The 25750-nt window shown below is 50.3% G+C and overlaps 1 long non-coding RNA gene across 1 annotated transcript; it reads right to left on the bottom strand.

Moving 5' to 3' along the window:
- Positions 1-1871: 1871 nt before the first annotated feature.
- On the bottom strand, positions 1872-25462 carry LOC147230911 (uncharacterized). The gene is made up of 4 exons (XR_015106637.1): positions 25418-25462; positions 25149-25285; positions 2543-2652; positions 1872-2368 (listed from the first exon to the last, which is right to left on the bottom strand). It is a non-coding gene; the product is annotated as an uncharacterized LOC147230911 (long non-coding RNA).
- Positions 25463-25750: the final 288 nt, after the last annotated feature.

Genomic DNA, 25750 nt, shown 5'->3' with positions numbered 1-25750 from the left:
GAAGACATGGAGAAGATGGATGGATGGATGGATGGATGGATGGATGGATGGATGGATGGATGGATGGATGGATGGATGGATGGATGGAGGGGTTGCTCCTCAGCAAAAGAACAAAATTAATTTCCAGATTTCTGAAAACATCATCTTCTCGCGCTGACGTGAAGCATTTTCTGCTGATTAGAGGCGACGTCTTCTCCACCTCCACCTCCTCCTTCACCTCCTTCACCTCCTTCACCTCCTTCACCTCCTTCACCCCACTCCTGCAGGATGGTCCTTGTGACCCCCCTCATCCTCTGGAGAGAGAGAGAGAAAGAAAAAGAAAGAGAGAGAGGTCTCTTTGAACCGTCCGATGGGATGTTATTGTATCAATTGGACTTGATGGGGCCAATTATGCTGTTAGACTTCCTCCCTCCTCCATCCTTTCTTCCCTTTTTTCTTCTTCTTCTTCTTCTTCTCTCTCTTTTTTTTTCTCTCGAAGAAGTAAAAATAAAAATAGAAATAACGAGGAAAAACATCAAATCAAATCCGCGCTCGGTGTGAATAACGCGTTAATAACATAGTAATAACAGTAATAACGCATGAATACGTATGTTTTGTTTTTTTTAAATGCTCCGTGCGTGTCCTGTTTTTTTTTTGTTTTTTTTTTTTAAATATAAATAATAATAATAATAATAATAATAATAATAATAGAGTGAAGCTTTTCAAAAGAAGACGCGGTTCCCGCCACTGCATGGCGCTCGGGGCCCGCGGCGCGTCCCGCCGCCGCCGCCGCCGCGTCAGAAATAGAGAAGAGGAAGATGATGAAGAAGAAGGAGAAAAAGAAAACAAGAAGAAGAAGAAGAAGAAGGAGGAGGAGGAGGAGGAGGAGGAGGAGAGCCGTCAGACGTTTTACAAATGGAGGAATTATTCCACGCGGACGGGATTTGAGGAATTTCTAATCGATGCTTTCCGGATCTAATCGATTTTGACGTGATCAGCCGTGGAAGTTACACGTCCTGTCACTTCCAAAGACCGACCCCCTTCTTCTTCTTCTTCTCCTTCTTCTTCTTCTCCTGGTCTCATCCGTCCATCCGCGCTGAAGGCCGCTCTCAGACCTTCTCACCTGCATCTCGTCACTAAACATGTAAATATCGCGTTGAAACTTCGAGATTCTAAACGTTTAAATGTGGAATTAAAACGTCATTAAAATGGAAGTAATTCTAAACGTTAATATGATTGTTATTTTAATTGTTATCAGATTTTTTTTTAAATATGACACTTTCACTGAGAAGTAAGAATTCAGGTTATAATAAAACTATTATTATTATTATTATTACAGTTGTGTTTTATTTATTAAAGTACTATTATTACTGTTTTAATTTCAGAATGGATCTTGTTATTATCATCAGCGTAAAATTAGTCTTATTGTGTTGTTTAAAATCTTATTAATATTGTTGCAATTATTATCAGCGTATTTTTATTACTGTTGTTGGTACTAATTTTATTAATAAAATTATTGATAGTAATTCTACTATCATAATTATAATTATTACTGTTTTAACTACTATTACTGCTATGATTATATTATTATTATTATTATTAGGAAGACACTATTATTATTATTAACATATTATTATAATACCATTATTATTATTGTTAACACACTATTATTATTATTAACATATTATTATAATATCATTATTATGCACAAATTATTATGATTAACAATTATCATTATTAGTATTAATACTATTATTACAGTGGAAGCATTTTCTTTTTTTGTGTTGTTACTGCCGCTTCGACGCGCACACACACACACACACACACATACACACGCAAACACACACACACACACACACACACACACACACACACACACACACACACACACACACACACACACACCCGGCTCGATAGCGCGGGTCGGGAAAAGGCGCTCCATCGCGCTTTCACAGAGAAGCTCGTGCAAAATCAATCTATCAATCCAGTGATTGATCCTCCTTCCTTTTCCAATCTATGAAACGATACGCCGGGTTTTAACACATCCTGTCTTATTTCTTCTACCTTCTTCCATCCAAAGTGTCCTACATCACATCTTCTGCATTCTTCTCTTTTCTTCCTTCCAATCTTCTATCTTCCATTCCATCCAGATCTTCTTCATTTCCACCACATTTGATCCCGTTCTATCATCTTTCTCTTCTTCTTCTCTTTTTCCTCCTCTTCCACGCCCGGCGTTATGTAATGTCCCCTGAGCTCCTTCAGATGTCAGTCTGGTCCAGGGCTTCTTCTCGAACCTCTCCGTGGTCCCGACCCGGGACTTTTCCCAGGACCCCCCCTCCTCCTTCTGGTCCTCCTCCAGTTAAACACAGGTTTACAGACGCTGACTCTCCTAAATGCCACAGGAATTATGTTTTAAACTTCTCAGACCCCAAACAGGTCTGCGCTAATCTGGATTGAATTATATCTGAATAATCTGGATGGAATTTCTTTTTATTTTATTCTATAGTGTGTGTTTTGGAAATGTGCCGCGCATGCTAATACACCCCCAGCCCCGTGCAAACACCTGGGGAGATGATCCATCCATCCGTCCATCCGTCCATCCATCCATCCGTCCATCTGAGGCCTGGAGAACTGGAGGAGAAGAAGAAGCTCAGCGCCTTTCCATCTCCAGCCCTGGAGGAGGACAATTAGCGTTAGCGTTAGCTGGATGGTAATCTGAGGGGGCGGAGCTTAAACACCTGCAGCAGGTGAGAACACGATTAATGTGTGTGCACGTGACACTGTTGATTTGGGTAAACACACACACACACACACGCACACGCACACACACACACATACACATACATATAAACACACACACATACACACACACACATGGTCACATAAATATGATGTGTAAAGGAACATATATATGCACATATACATGAAATGTAAATTACATGAGTACACAATCGCTTTCACACACATGTGCATGCAGCACTTGCACACACACACATGCATACACACACACACACACACACACACACACACACACACACATGCATACACATATACACCCTCACATAAATGTAATGTGTAAAGGAGCATATATATATATATATATACATGTATAAATAAATGAATTTAAATATATATGTGAAGTGTATACGATCGCTTTTACACACACGTGCATGTGGTGCTCGTACACACACACATGCATACACACAGACACACACACATGGCCACATAAATATTAAGCGTAAAGGAACATATATATGTATAAATACATGAATTTAAATGTATATGACAAGTGTACATGATCGCTTTCATGCACACACACACACACACACACACACACACATACATGCACATACACACACGGTCACATGAATATATGTAAATGAACATATATATATATGTATATATACAAACATGAATTTAAATGTATTATAAAAAAGGGTATATAATTGCTTTCACACACACATGCATGCAGTGTTTATACACACACACACACATGCATATAGCACTCACACACACACATGCACACACACTCACTCATACTGGTGGCACAATAGCTGAATACATACAGTAAATAAACATGTGTATATAAATGTAAATATACACGACAACTGTATATATACACATTCAAACACACACGCAGGAGGACATCTGTGAGGAATATGTGCATGCACACACACAAACACACACCAACACACACACACACACACACACACACACACACACAAGATCATACACAGAAAGCAGTAGAATATATGAATAGCAGAAGATATGAATTATATTATATGTTAATTACATAAATAAAATTAAATAACCTTCATATTCAAACACACATGCAATCAGCAAAATGTAGCAAGTATGATCCCACAAATGCACGCACACACACACGTACACACACACACACACACACACACTTATATAGTCATATACTAGAATATAAACTGTAAAGGCACATGTTTACTGAAATTGATATGTATATATATATATATGCATAAATGTAAATATTTATATTACAGTTGTACATATTCACAGTCAAACACACATGCAGCCATCTGTGGATAATACACACACACGCACGTGCGTGCGCACGCACGTATGCAAACCAAATGATTTAGACAAAATAGTATTATATACATAATGTAAATAAACGTGTTTCTATGTTTGTATATATGTACACATACACTGATGTAAATATATATGACAAGTGAAAACACACCCGCAGCCAAACACACATGCAGAAAATACGAGCACACACTCACAAACACACACAAACACACACACGCACACACACACACTCATCATTTAGACACAATACTAGAAGATATGTACTGTTAAAGAATATCTACATATTGATGTATATGTACAAAAATGTACGCAACTGTAAACATTCAAACACACACATGTAAAATACGAGGACACACACACACACACACACACACAGTATATATGCACAATTGAATATAAACATACTTACTTAAATGTACATATATATTTACGCATACATAAATGAAAATATATGACAACTGTACACAATGAAAGCCACATGCAGTCGGCCATCTGTATAAAATACGAGCGCTGGCTCTCGCGCGCACACACACACACACACACACACACACACACACACAAGCGCACACACCCCTTATAAAACCCCAACTGCTGAGACCAATTCATCTATCAAAGCCTTTATCCGTCGTTCTTATCTGACCCACAAATCAACCAATGTTTCCTTGGTCCTCGACAAAGAACCTCATTTTTCCTCCTCAGTGTGTTTGCCTTTTCTTCCCCTTCTCCTCGCCGGGGACGGAGTCGCTGCTCGCGACCCTCCTTCCCCTCCTCTTCCTCCCCCTGGGCCTCCTCCCATCTGTCAATCAGGAGAACACAATCGTGACTCGACACTCGGAGCACCTGAGAACTTCCGCTCGCTTTCCGAACCTCGGTAGCACAGCTGGATCGCGGGTAGAAGCAACCGTCTCGGTCCTGGACGGCGCCTGGATCCAAGGGTATGCTCGCCGTTCCGTCGCTCCCTCCCGGCCATCGGCTCGGCCTCACCTCGCCGCCGCTTCAATTGCCCCGAAACCGAAAGTGGTAAAAAGGAGAAGATGCGGCCGGAGGATACGAGGCGAGTCTGGTATGACTTAAGACGAGCACCAGACGTGTTTACGTTCGCCTCCCGCAAGGAGCCGACGTCCGATTTCCGTTTCGGTAACGCGCTGCGCGAGCAGATGGCCTTCGTTATCTGCGCCTGGCGGGAAACATACGTTCACAGCCAGTGTTTGGGCAACTCATCGAAAACTTGGCGAAGGCCGGGAGAAGAAGAGCGCCGGGATTAAACACCGTCGGACGGGCGATGAAGCCGGAAAATCCGTTTGGAAGCCCTGCAGCAGCTGTGAATACGCAAGCCGTGTGTTTATATTCTTTATTGGAACCCGCGCAAAGGTGCCCGAGTTTTCCTGGCACCTGCAGACCAAACATACTCACCCAGCTTACGGAAGAGATGGCGCAATGCATTAGCAAATCGCTTGTCTCTACTTTGGGACACGCCTGAGTCGGTATGCTCTGATCCATCGCGCATCCAAAACGTTGCGCGCCCATTTACCGACCGAGGACTTCAACCTGTCGTACAAGTGAACCGATGTGTCGGTGGCTACCCGTCGCTCCGTCGCCTCTTCCCGTGCCGGGAAACCCATTCTGGCTTCGATCAGTACTAGTCTACCTTCTTCCCAGAACAGAAGAAGATCCAACGGCCTCATTACCTCTCACTTCGCGCTTCCTTGGATCCGCGCCTCGACAAAGCAACACATTTGTAGCCGACAAGGCGGCCGCCTCCCCCTCTCATCTCTTATGAAAACAAGCCGCGGAACCCTGGCTGCCCTCCGCCGGCACCCCCCGCACCCTTCGCACTGATCAAAGACTCCGGCGGTACAACAGAATTTGGAGGAACCACCTGCCGCCGCCTCTGCATTGTGCCTCTACTTTGCGAGGATGTTTGCTTCTTTAGTCGCGGCGCAGGCTCGTTCGCGCAGGCGCTGTGTTTTTCGCCTCGGGAGGCGCGACATCTCCTCGTCGCCGGGTGGAGGTACTGGATTTGGAAAGAATAAAACAAGGGAAAACCCGAAACCGGTTGATGTCCACGTGAAGCTCACCTCCGCTTGCTTTGTGATGGTCGCCGCTCACCTCCTGGGTTGCCAGGGCAGCCGACCGAAGCCAATTCATGGCTCACCGGTATTTTTTTTTCCACCCCAGATTGGCCATTGTGCGCGCAGAAAGCATGCGCGCAATTGAATGTCCTTCCTCGCCGTGGCCACGTTTTACGGTGAATCGGCTGAACTCCTCGTGTCCGCCGGTTTCCTCCGTCTCGGCCTCTCCAGCGGACGCATTCCCATTCTTTTAATGATTTGATTTATTTTTTGCTCCTTCTTGATGTTTCTGGAAAACCTCCAAATATCTGAGTCATCCTTCCCAACTGCGGTAACCAGCTGGCAAATTATTTGCTCCGCCATCAAATATGTCACGGCTCAATGGTAAACCGTTAATAGATTCGTGAGTACCTTTCAATGCGGCATGATTTTGACATTTTGAGGGACCCAGTGGACCAACAGGTCTTTTATCATACTTGATGATCTTCCATCATATGGGTGGTGGACAAGTATTACACTAGCTGTACTCCCTTGAGGGGGATTGTCCAAAAAGAGCCAACGAACATACGCTCAATACACAAAGTACACGGTTATGTCCTCGATCCACTTCAAATTATTACCCAAACGGAAATTAAAACATAATTGTAGCTTGTCACGGCTGCCGTATCGCTCCGGTAGCCCAGCGATGGTAATTAAATTGCGCCTCTTAACGGGTTTTTTGGTGTCGGCTACCGTGACGACAATGGCCCCGCGTACAAGTGCTTCGCTAGCACACGATAAAACCTTTGGACGTACTGACGGCCGGGCAAGACAATTTAGATGTTTTCCTGAAATCCTTGTTAGCTGAGTGCGTGCGATGAAAGAGATAATTAATATAAAGGCTGAATGAAAAGAGAGCCAACACGAACCCCTGAGGGATCCCTACTTCACACTAGCGTCACTTACTCCCCTGATATGGATAGAGATAAAGGGCATCTGTACCACGGCTCTATTTGGAACACTTCTAGATGTTTAAACTGACGCTGCAGCTGCAAAACAACGTCGTTTCGTTTTTTCTGTCGCCTCCAAATAGTTCCCCTGGCAGACGGCGAGCTCTTTGCAAAGCATTCAGCCAGCAGTTGGTGTTGTGATTTAGAAGTGGACTAAAACTCAAGCGTGAGTAGACACAAGTTCCTGTCTGGGCGCGATAACAAACACGGGTACTACGATGAATATAAATATCAACAAGTACCGCTTGGAGCCACCTGGACCTGCACGGAAGGATAGTTCCAATGTGGACTATGAGTCATACAAGTCAAAGTACTCTTTTGCACTCAGGAGTCCGTTATTGTTGCGTTTTCTGCACCGTCCCGTCTTCAGACGCCGCTCTTCATTAGACGGACGACTAGAACGCGACACGGGTTTTCGCGTTTTCACCTCGAAACTTTGCCGTCATTTTCTTTCGGCGCCAATCCTGGACGGGATGCCCGAGTGGCCTCGACTTCTCTGTTCACATGTAAAACAAGGAAACGGGGTGAGGTGCTTTCACACTTGGGTCAGAACCGAAGAATCGGACACGGACGTCCGACCAATGCCGGCTTCGGAAGTCGTCCGTTCGTCCAGTCCGTCATCATCCGAATGCGGACGACGAATTTGTTTTCGGGAAGAGATCCCCTCCCCTTCCCTTCCCTTCCCCCCGCCGTCGCCCCTGCAGTCTTTTGTCGGGGACACGTGACCAGATCGGATTTTCCCCCCATGCGGAAGGCCAAGAGCCACGTAAGTAAATGAGAGTGAAGAGGAGCAGGGAAAAAAAAAGTGAAGGCTAAAAGCATGCCTCCTGTTCTTTGTCTCCCTATTTTGGGCCACAGCGACATAATGAGGGCCTTGGCTTTTCAAACATCAGTTCTGGCATATTGCAGCTGCAATCGGCTTATTAATGGCCCCAACTCTAATAATCTGGGAGCCGACGTCTCGGAAAGAAGGTAAACACATAAAGCCTGAATGAAGCCAAGCGCTGCCTTCCTACCCTCAGCAAGGAGGCCACTCGACGGGAACATCAAACGCTCGCTCTCCGGTGCCTGGCCCACGTTAATTGTGCATCCATTGTTCCCACATCGGTCCCTGGGAAACCAAAGAAGGGGGGAAGGGGGGGGCGGCCAGAAAAAGGAGAGGGGGAGCGGAGGGGAGTAACGCGGCACCTCTCGAACTGAACAAACATGTTCTAGAGCGAAAACACGCGCTGGTTCCGGGGCGCCTTCCCCCCCCCCCCCCCCCCCACGTCCTCTTCATACCGCCTCGCGTTTGCGCAAACAAAACTCTTCACACACAAGTGGTAACCGGCTCTAGAGAGCAGGCAAAGAAAATCAATAGAGGGGTGGTGGTGGTGGTGGTGGAGCAAGGGGCGACTGGTGGTCTGGGACTGGATTCTGATCGGAAAACATCGATAAAACCTTTAAAACGGGTACTCATCCGGAGAAATGGATTTAAAGCCTTACTCCATCCGCGCAAATGGAAAACGTGGAGGTCGGACCGCCGCCCCGCGACCCCCGAGGCCCTCCGACCCCCCAAACCGTCCAGGGAGGCCACTCCGGCTCGACGAGAGCGACGGTAGATTTTTACAACGCGACGCTCCTGTTCCCAGTTTGCAGCCACATTTTCGAAGCGTGAGTCAGGCTGAGTCAACGTGACGGCGCGGTTTGGTTTAGGAAAATAACCCCCCCCCCGCGCACTCCCCCCCCCACCTCTACCGCCACCGCCGAAAACAAAACAAAACCCCATTCGGGTAGCATCGGGCGATATCCCCCCCCGTGGGATCTGTTTGTACGCGCTGACGTCATATTTTTCCAAAGGCGTCGGCCATGTTGGACCCCCTCGCGACCCGGCGAGTATATAACAACCCGAGTAAAGGGCGCGGAGAGGTTCGCGCTTCAAAGGGGGGGGCGACGTTTCCCAAAAAAAGTCGAGGCGCCGAAGGGGCGTTCCCGCTCGTCACCCGCCTCGCGCGGCGCGTAAGCCGACGAGCTAACAGGCCGTCGGCGGCGGGATCAAGGTGACCGCGAGTTGAAAGGGCAGAGTTCAGAGGAACGACCGACTCTGTCCTGCCTCACACACTCCCTCGCCGCCCGTATTTACGAGGTGTAATCTTTATGTGAGCGCCAGGCAACAACAGGTTTAAGAGGGCTAGCGTAACCTTCCTGGGGCCCGGGGTGACCTGCACCCCGGCTACAGCGCTTTCCTTCGGGCCACAATTAGAACCAGGGCTGGTCTGAGTCACGGCAGCGTCATGCTACCGAAGAGCCGCTCGCAGGCCTCCTCGCTCCCGCTCGTCCGGGGGAGTTTGCGTGACAAGCGAGCCGAGTATTCCCCCGCGGATTAACACTTTCGTACGAGGATGAAACACTGACAGAGGGAGCGGGAGGAGGGGGGAGGGCTTCCTTCGGAGCGCCGTGGAAGCCGAGTCAGGTTTTATTTATACGGTTCCAAATCACAGCACGGTTGTCTGATGACACTTTCCATGTGGAGTAGATCTAGACCACACTTTCTGAAATGATTTACAGAAACCCCCTTGTTCCCCCTCCGAGGAGCAGGGGGGAAGCCGAGGAAACGCTGCCCTCGGGCGGCCTTCTGTCTTGACCGGTTGGGAGGGGCGGTGACATTGCTAATGCAACGACAGTTATGCTAGCGTGGCTCGGTAAGCGACGCCGAAGGAGTTGAGTCACGCCCACGGGAAGCTACGAGATGGCAACGCCCGGGGGAGAAGGTAGAGGTGGTGTCTCAGAAGAGGAAGCCCTTTTATCCTTATCAAAAGATCGTCAACGCTTCAAACCAACTGTCTTTTGATTGAACATTTAGATACCTCCCCATGAGCTGTACGACTTCGGAAAACATCTCCGCTAACTAGGGGCTAGCGGAGCTGCTTCTTCGAGAGAAACCGCAATCTCGAAATTGGGAGACGGTCCCTCGGAGGAGGAGTTCCAAGGACCGAGGTCTTCTCCTGTGACGCCTCCTCTTTCTCCGGCTCTCCTGGGTTTCTTTCAGCGGTGACGGTCGCCGCTGCGCCCTGCGACGCCACGGACATGCGGCAGGGGCCTCGCGGAGTCTGGTCCACGCAGGCCTGTCAGCGCCACTCACCATCAAACCCCAAACTACCAATTAACTCCGGAGCCCACCCCCACCTGCCCGAGGGCGCCGTGACCTGCCCCCCGCCCCTTCGGTCTTCGGCTAACCCCCCGCCGCCTCTGAACCCCGCTCCCTTAACATGCCCCACGAGATGGCCCGCGACTCCGTGACATAAAGACGCTCAGAGATATTGTTCCCCCGTCCGTCCGTCTGTCAGACCTCTGAACTTTCCCGACGGAGGATAAAGTCAATTTGTCTGTGGCTCCTTCTCCCGAGCAGAGCCCCGTGTGGATCTAACAACTCATTGTCTGGGTGGAGGAGGAGGACGAGGAGGAGGAGGAGGAGGAGGAGGAAGGGGGTGGATGTGCAGGCTTTGGCGCTCAGGCAGGGGGAAAAAAAGAAGGCAGCGTCCAGCGAGAAATCCAAGAAATACCCCGTGAGCGTCTCCAGGAGATCCGGGTTAATGAAAGACAGCCCTTGTCTGGGAGCTTCTCGCCTCAGGAGCTCAAGCAGAACTTGATTTCCGCCTGGTTGCCACGGGTGACTGTCGGACACCTACTCATGTGACTCAGGTTGGAGGTCAACGGCTCGTATGCAAACGCACGAGTCTGAGGACTGACTGATACCGGCACTGAAAGAAAGTGTAAACAGCATTTTATATAGTCAGAAATTCGCATATACATATATCTTTATGTAAATACATACTTCAAAAAAGAAGCAGCAAGAAGGTTGTTTGGAGAACCTAAATTGTCCAAACTTGTATAATTGCGCAGTCACACATTATAGAAGCATACAAGTGTTGACCCTCTCCTGATGTTTGTATGTCTTTTTACAACGTCTGACTGAGAGGCTCAGTAGTTGTATGCCTCTGTACGGTATGTGGCCTGGTGATCGACCAATCCAAGGCGAACCCCGTCTCTCATCCAATGACAGCCTTGATAGGCTCCGGTGACGGTGATGGTGAATGAATGACTTTCGAACGGCGCATTCGCCCCAAACTGCACCGCCACATAACCCATGTACCCAAAGCCCAGACAGGTAAATGCAGCTTCGCCTCGCTCTGAGCCAGCCTTTACTTTGAAAGCCTCCCTATCCTGTAGGAGCGGCACTTCCTCCCGGCGAGGTGTCGACGACTCTTTGCCACTCCTTCCGTCGATTTCACTTCACTTCGGGAAACCCGTTCGTGTCGTCCGCGGTCGTCCTCGCGAGGAACTGCGCTTTTTCTGTGACATCATCTGCCTTGATTGCGAAGAGGGGGGATTTTTGGGCCTCCAGCATCCCGAGCGAACCCGTCCCACGGCGTCCGTTAGCACGGACACGTAACGCGCACAGCTGAAGATGACACACTCCGGCGCAGAGCCGCCATCTCTTTCACTTTCTGCGCGGGCCTAATTACAGGATGACCGGAATCTGACTTCCTGGCTCGGGTGGAAACCTTGCTCTTCATATCCTGCCGTCGGCTAGGGTATCATTTTTGAACAAAGCTGTTTTTCTTTTATTTCCTCATTGATTATCATTCATTAATTATTCACCCGCTACACGACAAACACAAATCGGGATTCACGCGTCACAACAGCTAGAAACCGATGTTCGAGCCGACGCGGTCCGATCTTTATCATTTGCGTTTTCTGCCGGGCTGAATCCGCTGACTGTGTGAGGTGACTCAGACTGAGACTAAGACGGTAAAACCAGTCCAACATCTGCGCGATCCAGCGTCGAGTCGGACGCCGGGAAACGGGACGCCAGAAAACAATGGATGCTAACAATAAGCGTTTGATTAAACAGCTAGCGGCATCATCCGCTTACGGCTAATGGAGGTTAAGATTATTCCGGCAGGGAACCACCGAGAATACAGTTTTCCATCCTCTCTCCGCCACCTGGTGTCTTCCTGAAAAACAAAACAAAATTAGCGCAAAAGTCGCACATGTGCCGGCTTCTCGGATGAGGTCTCGGGCACTTCAACCGGGACCGGCTTTCCGCCGGTAACGTCGAAAATCTTGGACGGTTGCGCCGCTAGCTCATCGGAACTACGTCTGACGAGTGGCGCGGGTGGTCCGAGAATCACCTTTACCTCATACTTTCTGTTCTCCCGCTGACTTTGGCTAAATTCTTCGTAGCTTCCTGCACCAGGAGGGGTCTTGTGAGTCGGCCACATCCAGAGCCGCCCAGTTCCCCTCGAAAAAAGGCTGATTCTGGAAACGCCGGAGTCTCGCTAATCTCCGCGGCGGCCTTCTATTCTTGACAATCTGCGGGGGTTTGAACCGCAGGAAGGTGGCGGGGGTTGAGGTGACGAGGCGTTTCATCAAAGCGGGAGACGTCTGCTGACAGTACAACAATGGATCTCGGGTTTCCCTTTCCATCTGCGGACACTCGATATCACCGGCGCGAGCTTTCGCTTCGGGTACCTCGCGGTTTTACCTTCGGCGTTCGCGCTAAAGGGGCGCCTACTCGCGCCGGAGTCTAATCTTGGGCCGCAGGAGCCCTCGGACGGCTCGAGTAGTCTCGTTCCAGGTTAAGAAAGCGAGAAAAAACAACACGGCGTGACTAAAAAGGGTAACAGGAAGTAACATACAATAGAGGAGACCTTTGATCCATGATGAGGGGGAAGACTTCCCCTCTGGGTGCAAACTATTAATGTGAAAGTGACTCTGCCCACGGCACATTTGTTACAGCAAATAATGGGCCCTAAAATTAGCACACAATGGCAGGCAGACGGGCGACACTCGCACCCAGCCATGTGCAGGAAGGGAGCGGGAGGTAATTGTATTAAAATGAGTGATTTGTAGGAGCAGGGGCTGGTCAGGAGCGTCAGCCAGGCGTCCTTTAAGGGCAGCCGAGGAGAGGGGGCGGCGGACTCTGATGATTTGGCTTTTTCTTTTTTAGCATCGCTAACGTACTTGCCAGAAGCTTTGTAAAACTGTTGCTGCTTCACATCTGTGGTTGCGTATCTGTGTGTGTGTTGTTGTCAAATCCTGGCAAATGGACTTGGACTCTTTCCTTGAAGATGCTCCCCCTCTCATCCCAGAGGCTTCTCCGGTTCCAACAAACTGTAGGAAACACGATCGATGTAGCGGCGCACGTGTCGGGCCGGTAGGCGGCGCTGGGATTTTTGCGCTGAACTAAAACGCGTAGAACTGTAAACGTCAACAACGGCGAGCAATCGGGTGTTCGTAAGAAGGTGGAGTTACTGCTTGGAGTGACCCTGAACTACACGGAGAGTCCACTGGGAGTTCAGCCCAGAACAGTGATCCCTCGCTAGAACGCGGTTTACTTTCCACGGTTTCGCTACTTCACGGATTTGCATGGTGCATTGTGTTCTGCATTCTGATTGGCTAAAAAAGTCACTCCGCTTCTTCTCTACCTGTGCGTCAATAACGTTGCGGTTTAATATGTACACGTACGTAAAACAGCTCGCCGAATTTACATGACGTACGTGCAAATACTCTTGCGATTTCGATAAAAACCAGTAATGTTGACAAAACGCTCCGGAGCGACAAAAGCACCTGCGGCAGGAAGATGCTATCTATCGCAGATAAAGTTAAACTTCTGGACATGCTAAGGGAAGCTAAAAGCTATGCGGCTGCAGGTCGGCATTACGGAACGAATGAATCATCCGTTCGTTCCATAAAGAAGGAAGAAAAAAAAAACATAAGGACGACAACAGCGATGTATAATAGAGTATTTAATTGTTTAATAATTGTAAAAAAAATAAAGGTTTCTACTTCATGGATTTTGCCTATCACGGGTTCTTTTTGGAACGTAACCCCAGCCAAAAACAAGGGTATACTGTACTCAAGAGCAGGGATCCCCAACCCCCATTTTGGTACCACCATTTGGTAGCGGCCCACAAAGTAAATCTTTCTTGGTCCAGACCTTCCGTGTCTTATTTTGAAAAATGACTGTTTCCCCCGTCACCTTGGTAGTGCACTTACTCCTATCGCGCCATTTCACACATCAGTTACCACAAGCCAGCCCTTGAAAACAACGAGCCAGGAACAAAAGCCGCCCGAGAGCTTTTTCGGGAGGAAACGAGTGAACCGCAGAAACGTTGCAGACTGCCAGCAAAAAGAAAGCGGAATTTAAAAGAAAATATCAAGACTCCTACCTAAGTAACGGGTTCGTCGCAAACGGGGATACGCAAGCTCTGCGCCCGCTATGCGTTATTTGCAGTGAGCAGCTAGCTAATGAAGCTATGAAACCCTCAAAACTTTATTTTTATTTATCATTGATTTATCATTTTTTATTGTCGTGCAAAATGACTGTAATGGCCAAATGAAGTATAACTGTTGTGCTCTGATTAAATATTAAAAAAAAAAAGAAATAAAAATAAATAAAAATTATTTAATAGATGAAAATAAAACGATTAAACACATAAAAATACTTGTTTATCATTTGAGCCCCCGGCCTCTAACCGGTCCTCAGAAACATTTTCATCCATAAAACTGCTCCCTGGTACAAAAAGGTAGGGGACCACTGCTCCAGAGTACTCCAAAGTACTCCATAGTACTCTGGAGTACAATGGAGTACTATGAAGGCTGTTGTTGTTATGGTCAACCAACCTTGGCTGTAACCCCTGAACCTCTGGCACCTGTACTAAGGTTGGAGTCAATGGTAGCCTCTATAGTACTCCAGAGTACTCCGGAGTATACCATGGTACTCCATAGTACTCTGGAGTACTATGGAGTACTATGGGGGCTGCCATTGTTGTTATGATCGACCAACCTTGGCTGTTACCTGTGAACCTGTGGCATGTGTACAAAGGTTGGAGTCAATGGCAACCTCCATAGAACTCCAGAGTACTCCAGAGTATTCCATGGTACTCCATAGTACTCTGGAGTACTATGGAGCACTATGAAGGCTGTTGTTGTGATGGTCGACCAACCTTGGCTGTTACCTGTGAACCTGTGGCATGTGTACTAAGGTTGGAGTCAATGGTAGCCTCTATAGTACTCCAGAGTACTCTGGAGTATTCCAGGGTACTCCATAGTACTCTGGAGTACAATGGAGTACTATGAAGGCTGTTGTTGTGATGGTCGACCAACCTTGGCTGTTACCTGTGAACCTGTGGCATGTGTACTAAGGTTGGAGTCAATGGTAGCCTCTATAGTACTCCAGAGTACTCTGGAGTATTCCAGGGTACTCCATAGTACTCTGGAGTACTATGGAGTACTATCGGGGCTGCCATTGTTGTGATGGTCGACCAACCTTGGCTGTAATTCCTAAACCTGTGGCATGTGTACTAAGATTGGAGTCAATGGCAGCCTTCATAGTACTCCAGAGTACTCCGGAGTACTCTGGAGTACTATGGGGGGCTGCCATTGTTGTTATGGTCGACCAACCTTGGCTGTTACCTGTGAACCTGTGGCATGTGTACTAAGGTTGGAGTCAATGGTAGGCTGGAGTCAATACTCTGGAGTATTCCATGGTACTCCATTGTACTCTGGAGTACAATGGAGTACTATGAAGGCTGTCGTTGTTATGGACGACCAACCTTGGCTGTAACCTGTGAACCTGTGACATGTGCACTAAGGTTGGAGTCAATGGCATCCTCCATAGTATTCCAGCATACTCCAGAGTACTCCGGAGAATTCCAGGGTACTCCAGAGTACTCTTGAGTACTATGAAGGCTGTCGTTGTTGTTATGGTCGACCAACCTTGGCTGTAACCCGTGAACCTGTGGAACGTGCACCAAGGTTGGAGTCAATTGGCGTTTGCCGTTGGGCCGACCGTCGTGACAACAACGGCGCCCAGACAGGAAGCACCCTCTCAGAATCACAGCGCCACCTACTGGCCTGGCATGTGCACTGCAGCGTCCCCGGCGATCCACAGCGTCCGGCGAGCGCGGAGATGGTTCGGAAAACGTGGTGGCGACTGGAGACGAAGCGGGGACGGAGGCCTGAGTCCAGCTGCCACGATAAGATCTGACAACGATTGATCCTGACGTGGATGACAGAGCCTCCGCAGACGCCGCGTGTGTGTGTGTGTGTGTGTGTGTGTGTGTGTGTGTGTGTGTGTACGCTGTTGATGGAGCCAGACGATAAGCTGTCAGACTATTAGCATTTTAGGCCACGAGGAAATTCTCTGGCTTCATCATTGGCTTCCAGATGTGCGACAGATCGGTGCCTTGGTCTCTTACAATGAGATTAGCTTTAGCACATGCTAATACACCCGGTTACTGTCACTCGTTTTGCACGATTTTCCACATCGGGGTCATATTTCTGCTAAAAATCAATAGTTTCATAACAACGTGACGCGGACCGCCACGAGGCGCGATCGATTATTCTTTCGGTAAACCCGATCGTCGATCGGTCTGTAAAAAGAAGAGGTCCCGGAAGGCTCAGGTATCAAAAATCGGTGACGAAAAACAAAATAATTCAATCATTTTCCCCCCGAATGTTTTTTCGCTGGATCTATGATCGGAACCCAAAACCCCCCGCCTCCCTCGCCCAGGCACCGTCTTTGCACGCACTTTGCTCGAATCAGCTGTCAGGCGTATTTTATGTGCAATTACCCTGAATTTAGTGACGGTTATCAGGTGAATCTGAGGGGAAATATGCAGAGCGCGCCTGAACCGCCGATGACCCGCTTCCCTAAAATAGCCCGGCTTCGTTTCATGAATCTTTTTCCGCTAAGCTAGCGTAAAGGCCAAGGACGTAAATATGCTCCGGGTGAAATCAAGCCGCGGTCCTGGACTTACGCCGCGCAGGGCCGGGCCGGGGCGTGGCCTTCCTCCTTCCCGAAAACGTCACGGCGGCGCCGAGCAGGAGGGCGCGAGCGGCGGGAGATCCCCGTCGTGGTCGAGATCCAAGCGCGAAACGGGATTTTGTCTCCGCTGTGTGTAAATCAGAAGCGTCATTACACATAAACGACTGTGTTATTACATCAACACCGCTTCTCTGTGCTGTGGTACTCGCTGTACTCCCACATGTACTAAATGCAGGAAAAAAAAAAAAAAAATGGTAATAGATAGATGGATGGGATTCAAAGAGTTTTTTTTCCCTTTGCATAAATAAGCCGCTAAATTTTCCCACACGCTTTGAACGCCGCGGCTAATTTATGGATTTTTTTTTGGAGCTAACAAGCTTGACGCCGCCAAAACGTTTAGCCTCGTGTTAAAGCCGCTGTTCGGAAAAAAAAAAAAAAAACATTTGTTGCCGGTGTGTGTTTAATTCAAAGATTTTTATAAAAGTATCTCATGTTTGCCAATATATTCCTGTAAATGTTGCAAGAACAAAAGCTTTTCATGGATCCATCCGTCCGGGTTTGTCTGATATCTGCAGTTTACAATCGCTTATTGACAGGTAGTCAGTATTACAGTATTAGTTGCATAGCGACAATCTTAATGGTAATTAGTAATAAGTGTAAAACTAGATTGAATCCTAGATAGTGGACGGTAAGTACGACTAACATGATAGTAATACAAGTATTTGTAAAATAGTATTAACGTAACTAAAGCAAATACGAGTACGGTGAATGGCGGTGTGTTAAAGAAATGTAAACTATAGATAACTAGTTGTTGATAAACAAAAGCAAACAATACATCAATCAATGAACACAACAAAAATGCTTGGAATGTAAATGCTAAATGCTGGCGTAAAGTATTTAAAACGTAGTAGTACCAGACGTATAAACAACACAAGTGTTAATAACATAGTAATAACACAAGAGTTAGTTGTAATAACACAAGTATGAAAGAAATGCGATGTAATAGTTGGAGGAGAGGCAGCGAAGGGAGAGACCGAGGGAGAAACTCTGCAGATAGATAGGTAGGAAGCGAGGAAGGAGGGAAGGTAGGAAGGTGCAGGGGCGACAGAGCTCGGACGGTAGCCTCCCCAGATGGTTTTAGCTTTCTAATAAACATGTAAACACTCGGCGTTCTCCAGCTCATTAGGTGATTGCAGAGGCCGCTCGCTCTCCATAAATCAGGGCCCAGGTTATCACGGCCTCTGATCTTAACTGTAGCGGGCGCCCAGCTGTCTACAGCCACACCGGCTGGGAACAGCAGGGTCGGGGGAATCCAATCCCCCCGCCGCCGCCGCCGCCGCCGCCGCCGCCGCCACCACCGCCGCCTCTCTCATTCCGCAAATAAAAAAAAGAAGAGGAGATATTCTCGTAAACTCGTCAGCACGCATGCTAACCGTCATGGCCTGGCGCGTCGCGTGATACGTCCGGCGTCGGAGTCGGGGTCGGGGTCGACTCGCCGGTGGATCCCAGGCGAGCGGCGGGGGGATCGTGGGAAAAACCAAAAAAACAAAACATAGCTTCCCCTGGTTGAGGCTTTGGAGAAAGACGAACAAAGTCGCGGGGAGGGGGATTAAAAACGGCTGTGAGAGTTTGACTCCGAGCCCCTCTCACGACGCCGTAAAGGTTACTACACGCCAGGTTCAAGCGCAGTATCACTCTCCGGCTCCTTAATGCGAAACACACGGCGGCTGCACGCCGGCGCGCTCGCTGGATGTCACGAGCGGCGTGACGGCGGGGCCGGATGCGTGAAAAGACCGCGACGAACGCTCGCTCGCTAAGATGCTAATGAGCAGGTTAGCATTCCTGCGAGGGCCAGAAACGGCGCGTTTACGCGGTTTCCGGTGATTTACGATTGGCCGAGGTGAAAAGATGGACGTGTGGAGCGTTAGCATGTGGGTATAGCGTGTCTGCCGGCGAGTCTGGCGTGAGCGCCCGGGAGTGGACGCTTCGACCTCATCTGTTAAAGAGGATTAGCCGCCCCCTGCCCCGAAGTGGCTCGGGTTTCCGGGCAAAAGGCGCGGACTGAACCTTTCCCCGAGTCGAGCCCAAGAGACCTCGCCATTAGCCACCGCGGGAACAGGTGGACGGGAGTTTTAGCCTCGGCTAATAGGGGAACGCGCCGCGATGAGCGACGTGATGGATAGCGGGCGCTCCTGAAGTGACCGCTCACCATCGGGTCCATGTGGCAAAAGGCTAAAAGCTAGCAGCTAACGGCGCCAGCTCAGGGGGGCTTTTAGGATACCCTAAATTGCTCAGACATGTGAACGCGACGGCGAATGGTCATACATGATGGATCCAGGCTGAGCTCCGCCTCCCTGACTGCAAGATAAGCGATCTAGATATCAGATGACGGTTCTTCCTCCACGTTCCCGAGGCCTCCGGCCCCGGCCGAGCGGCACCTCGTCCGCGGATGACGGCATACGGGGTCGACTGCCAGCGGCACTCTTGCGTTGCTGATGCGACAATGCGATGGTCATGGTCCGTTCGGGCCCGACGCTAAAACAAGGTTAGCGAAACATGCTGTTCTGTTAAAAACACGCCGCCGAGCTAAATGCAAACACGAGGCGAAGGCTGTGGGGGAGTCGGGGGTCGGGGATGTTGGGGTGACCTCACTCTGGGAAGGTGCAGTCACGGTAGGACAACTGCACTTTCCGTCGGCCGAGATGTACTTACACTTAGAGCTTAGCATTAAATTAGCTTCCCTGATTGACATGAAGATGTAGTCCTCAAACCAACAAGCCCCGCCCACTTAATGAAACCCCCTTCATTCTGGGGACGCCGCCGCGACTTAGCCCCCCCCCCCCCCCCCCCGGCTCCCCCGACTCCTCCGGCGACGGCGAGGCTGATCGTATCTGGACCCGCTGCGGCGGCGGCGGCGTCGTTTCATTACGCGCTTGGGTTGGGCCTGCCGCAGATGTCGACGGGCGAAAAAAAAAACAAAAAAGAAAAAAAAAAGGAAGAGTTTGATTGCAATCTCACTTAGCGCAGGAGGTGAAACAAAACACAAACAGGAGGACGAGGGGGGGGGAAGGAGGAGGAGGCCGCCGCTGCGATCGGTGGAGCGGGTGAAGCTAACCGCTATTGACGGGCCGGGCAGGTCACGGCTACTCCTCGCCTCCAATCAGCCTCAGCCTCTAATCAAGTCCGAGGCCGAGCGACCGCCTCCGAACTACTGATGAACGGCGCGATTGAGTTACGGCGCTCGTACGTATCCTCGGAGAAGATGCGCGAGACAACCCCGGCGCGCATTCCTTCCTCATTTTGCACCTCCTCCCGCCGCTTTTCCAAGCTAACGGGGGTCCGTCGGCGCGGCTGGCAACATCTAATGTGTGTAATTTGATGGGAGGCTGCAAAACAAGGAAGCAGGGAATATCCTGGACCACATCTTTAACCTATTGAGGCGGGATGATGTCATGATTAGAAGAGGAAATTGGGATCCCTCCAGAAACCTAAACACCCCAAGGCTGTCGAAGCCAGCCATCCAGACGGCTGCAGGGATGAAGCCCGAGCCAGAGAGGGAGCGAGCCAGCGGGGGGAAGGGCGGCGGCGGCGGCGGCGGCGGCGGCGGCGGCGCTGGAGGAGACGGGGGAAAAAGAAAAGAGAGAAATCTGGGATTGGGCCTGACCCGCCGTGTCAAGATCAAAGTGGAGTACCACTCCAGCACACTATGGATGAGTGTGTGTGTGTGCGTCTCCCGTCGAAGTCGTCGACAGGCCGACCGGCATCACACACACACACACTCGCGCTGACAGATTCATCCAATCCGAGCGCGCGCCCTCCTCGCGCCGGGGGTAAACCGGCCACGTTAAACAAATCCGGCTGCGACGCGCTTCTTCTCGCGGATTCCACCTTCCTCCCCTCCCCTCCCCTCCCCGACCCTCGCGGCGGCGGCGGCGGCGGCGGCGGCGAGACACGAAGAGGTGATGAGGTGAAGGAGACGGAGTGCAGAGATGGGAGGGCGACGCCAGCCAGAAACGGAGACACAGAGAGAGTGATTGTACAGCTTTGCGCCGGCGCTCGTACATATATCATATAATCACGTGTGAAATCCTCGGCGCGCTGACCACAAGGCGCTCTGTTGAGACCATGAAGGGAACAACTGGCGGGCTGTGAGGAAGAGGGGTGTTCTGACATTTGTCGGTTCTTAGAAACACTAAATCTTTCCCATGCGGCCATCGCCGGGGCAATTATCCCCCCCCCCCCCCCCCCCCCCCCCCCCCCCGCTTCCCCGCCAACAGCCCCGACCGCCTCCGCGTCCGAGGACTCAGCTGAGCGGGACTGGACGGGGGCCAAGAGGGGCACATGGCGCGCATCGCGCCGCAATCATTTGTTTGCCCTTTCCATCGAGTCCCCGGATAGCCCGACCCCCGCCGCCGCCGCCGCCGCCGCCGCCATCCTAGGAAAGCCCCGGCCGTGCTTTCCCAGATGTGTGTTCTCCCCGGTCTCGGCACGGCGAGTTAGCGGCGAATTAGCACTCAGAGGGCATCTTCAACCCTTCGATGAAGAGGAGCTTTATTAAAAGCGCCGCGCCGACCTGCCTTAACCCGGCGCGAGCGCATATGTCAAGACACGGGGACGGGATTTTTCTTTTTTTTTTTTTTTTGATTACAGATGAATCGGCGCGGAGAGAAAAAGCCCTTTGATTTATTATGATTTGAGCTTTTATTGAAATTGCTGCGATAGTACGGCGGCTTTGTCGGTCCGTGACCACAGGTCACCGCCGACCCCCCCCCCCCCCCCTTGAAAATCACTTGGCTTTTGATTTACGGCTTTGGCCCCTGTTCCGTTTGTGTGTGTTGAAACAAGTTTGGCCCGGCCCCCCGAGCGGAGACAGCGAGGGAATCACATTAGGCCGCTTTAAAGACTCATATTTCCCTGCCTCGGCACATAGGAGTCGACTCGACGGTTGACCTTCCACGTCATAAAGTACGCTACGGCCTCCGACTAAAACAAACAAAACATAATTCTTCGGCGGTATCTCCCTTCGGCACGCCGGACGAGGCCGCGAGCAGGGACCCGGGGGGGGGTCTCGGCCTGGCGCCCCCTGCATTTTGGGATACTTTATGGGTGTCGGTCATAAATAACTCACCGAGCACGGGACACAGCTAGTCTACCCGCTCTGCTTGCGCGCTATCTACCCTCAATTTCAAAGCGCCCGACGCCAGACAGAGCCGCTCAGGAGCCGGACGATCGAACCGCCAACTTTCCAATTGGAGGGACGCCGGGCTCCGCCGACTGAGCCGCAGGCTACCGAACGAGGGATCGCTTTCTCGGAGAGGAGCGGAAGGTGCGGCCGGGTTTCCATTTGGCTCCAGGTTAGCAAGTAAATGGAGCAAGTGAATGGAGGGTTGGGATTTCAGGGGGGTTGCAGAGAAGACTGTCATCACTCTTCTCAAAGCGGGAGTTAGGATTCAAAGGGGAGTGGGCCTTGTGGGTACACTATGGACCACGTAGATGAATGTGCCATAAGCAACCAGAGTTAGGATTCAAAGGGGAGTGGACCTTGTGGGTACACTATGGACCACGCAGATGAATGTGCCATAAGCAACCAGAGTTAGGATTCAAAGGGGAGTGGGCCTTGTAGGTACACTATGGACCACGTAGATGAATGTGCCATAAGCAACCTGAGTTAGGATTCAAAGGGGAGTGGACCTTGTGGGTACACTATGGACCACGTAGATGAATGTGCCATAAGCAACCTGAGTTAGGATTCAAAGGGGAGTGGACCTTGTAGGTACACTATGGACCACGTAGATGAATGTGCCATAAGCAACCTGAGTTAGGATTCAAAGGGGAGTGGACCTTGTAGGTACACTATGGACCACGTAGATGAATGTGCCATAAGCAACCAGAGTTAGGATTCAAAGGGGAGTGGACCTTGTGGGTACACTATGGACCACGTAGATGAATGTGCCATAAGTAACCACAGTTTGTAATCACCCCTAAAGGAGTCCCAGATGACTTCCTTCTGCGACTGTACGTCCAACGGTACTGCTCCCCAGGATAATACCCAAGATCACAAGCCATCATCAGAGGTCACCTGATCCCTTGCGGAAGTGGTGTTTTTAGAGCCCACGCTCCCCAGCATCCTGAGTTTGCTTAGGCCAGATCCCTCATTTCCCTCGGGTGTGCGCACACGTGCATGCGTGTGTGTGTGTGTGTGTGTGCGCACCGGTTGAGTCCAATGCGTACGATAGCGATAAAGGTGTTTGGGTATGACTGCACTTACGCTGTCACAATCCCGCCCTAATGTCGTGTGATGTGTGTGTCTTTAGAGCATGTGGGTGTAAAAAGCCACAGGCTTCTTGTTCAGCTTTGGACAATTTCGCCTGAACCCCCAACCCCAGCCCCCCAAACCCCGGTTTTGAGGCGGAGAAGTAATGGGCCTGGCATTGCTCTGGAAACGATTTGCCATCAGCGTGCATTGATTGGATCGACAGTCTGGCCCCTGTCAGCCCGGTGGAAGGATAGCGCAGAGGTTGCCGGCGAGGTTGAAAATCAGCGCAGGGTGGCGGAGGGCATGTGGAAGGGGGGTTCTGGTTGGGTGTCAGGCCTGATTAGGGGGATCGCCGGGCCCCTGACACACGGCAACTAGCGCGTACCCAAAAAACGTAAACATATGCATGCACGGTCACATGGCCGCACATATGCGTACGGGATGTCGCGCCAGGGAACTTCAATCTGCGAGGAATAATCTCAAGAGCGGAGCCTCGCCGCGAGCGGAGCGCCCCGCTGAAAGGGGATTGGCTCGCGTCTAAAGGAGACGGCGGAAAATTATGTCTGCGCCGTAAAAAAAAGGGGAAAAACAAGGAAGGAATTCTCAGATTTACCAAATATCCCTATCAGTGCAGATTCGCTCGGCTGGCGCCCGTGAAGCCGCGCCTCCCCTCCCTCGCCGAGGAGGGAAGAGGAAGAGGTCGTATGTCGTCCGGAGCTGGAAAAAGAAAGCGAAAAAAAAAAGAAAAGCACCTTTTTGTCGGCAAATCCCCTCCACCCTGGAAAAGCTTTCACGAAAAGACGTGACGAGGCTGCCAAATGTAATATCCCTCCTGACGCGTGAGTGGAGTGCACTTCCACCGTTGGCCCGTCAGAACACCGCTTAGCGTCACACTTGTCGCAATTACATGACACATTGAAGGCATTTCAGCGCCGACGCCCCCTCGCCCCCTCTTCTTCTTCTTCTTCTTCTTCTTCCTCTCCAGTCGGTGTTGGCCTTTCTCGCGCGGCGCCTTTTTTACAACGTACAGTCGCCTTGACTGGAGCCCGTCCTTGCGCTGCTCCCCTGGACCGGTCTGGATTAGCTCGCGAGGGTCAAGACTTGTATGTCTCTGTGTGACGTGTGAACGGTTGTTCGCTTGTGAGGGTCAAGACTTGTATGTCTCTGTGTGACGTGTGAACGGTTGCAATCGCCGACGGGACGTTCGAACCAGAGGGTGAATGGTTGTTTGTCTCGATGTTACATAAGAACGAAAGGGGCGACAGTTGTATGCTCCTATCAGACGCGCTAATTTTTTCTGTTTTTATGAGTCTTGAATGATCGAGTGAACGATGGCGCGTCTCTATAAGACGTGTGAATGAGAATTTGGCGTCCGAGAAACTCCGCCTCCGGGCTCCGGTATATCACACTCATAAAAACGTGTAATTAACCAAGTCCATCTGCGATTCACTCCGCGATCATCCACCATGAAGTGCGTTTCTGACATCCATCACATTTTAAAACAGACACGTGAAAACAATCAAATCTAAGACGGAGGGAAATCCCTTCTTCGGTACCGAGAGGCGAGGAAACAAAAGGAAAATTGATCTAAATGTCAACGAAAAACCTCAAGAGCGTCTTGTCTGGAAATCAAAAAGGGAGATTTTTCGCTTCGAAAAATGTGACGCGGCTGCCAAATACAATATCGCTCCCGGGACGCTGGCGTCCGACCGTTAACCCGCCTGATTGCACCCGCCGCGATTACGGGAGACATTACTGCCACTTCTGCTCAGACGAGAATCAAATATGGATGGCGGTCTCCTCTCTGAAGGGCGCCGAGAGGTAACGGACGTCTCTGGAAGGAATTTCGGAGGTGAAAAGTTATTTCGAGCGGAGAGACGGGGATGACCCACTAAGGGGAGGTGGAGGTGGAAGTGGAGGGGGGTGAAATAAGAGAAAACATACTTTACTTCTGACTTGGCTCTTCACGTTGTTACCTTCAGATCAAACTCGGCTCCACCTGCTCTGCTGGCTCAACGCGCTCGACGGATCCTCTCGTTGTATCCTGGTGGATCTGGAGGAGGTTGGATCCTTTCTGCGCGGAGTCTCCATGTTCTCCCTCGTAACTCTGCGGCTAGAAAGGACGGCACTTAATGATCATAAACTCTTCCAGTGTTTAACACACAAACTCCACCGCCGCGAGTCCGTCCTCCGTCCGGCTGCTCGAGTTGCACAGCAGAGACCAAGATGTCCTCAGAAGACTTACGTGATTCGTTTTATTGTCCAAAGATGGTGCATTGCCAGAAGGACGGACGGTATGACTGGCCGGGTAGGTTTAGCCGCTAGCCTAGCACGGACCCCTCTGTGCTCCCTCCTCTTCTGCTTCTGCTTCCTCCTTTCCGGGCGAAAGGATTCGGTCAAGTCCACTCCGCTGGCGGAGTAATCCGAGCTCTTTGATTGTCTCCGTTGGGAGGGAATCCATGGTGTCGTGCCGCCATCTTCAACCTTTCCTCCGGGTTCCTCCCCTGGTCCAAACATATGCAGGAGGTTCTTTAGAGACCCTCGATTGAATGAATGCATGAGAGGGGGATTTGTTGTG

This window comes from Fistularia commersonii, chromosome 9, assembly GCF_037954325.1.
Source record: "Fistularia commersonii isolate RoL2024-O1a breed Wild chromosome 9, RoL_Fcom_v1.0, whole genome shotgun sequence".
NCBI classification, from domain to species: Eukaryota; Metazoa; Chordata; class Actinopteri; order Syngnathiformes; family Fistulariidae; genus Fistularia; species Fistularia commersonii.
This window is presented reverse-complemented; position numbering and strand designations above follow the sequence as displayed.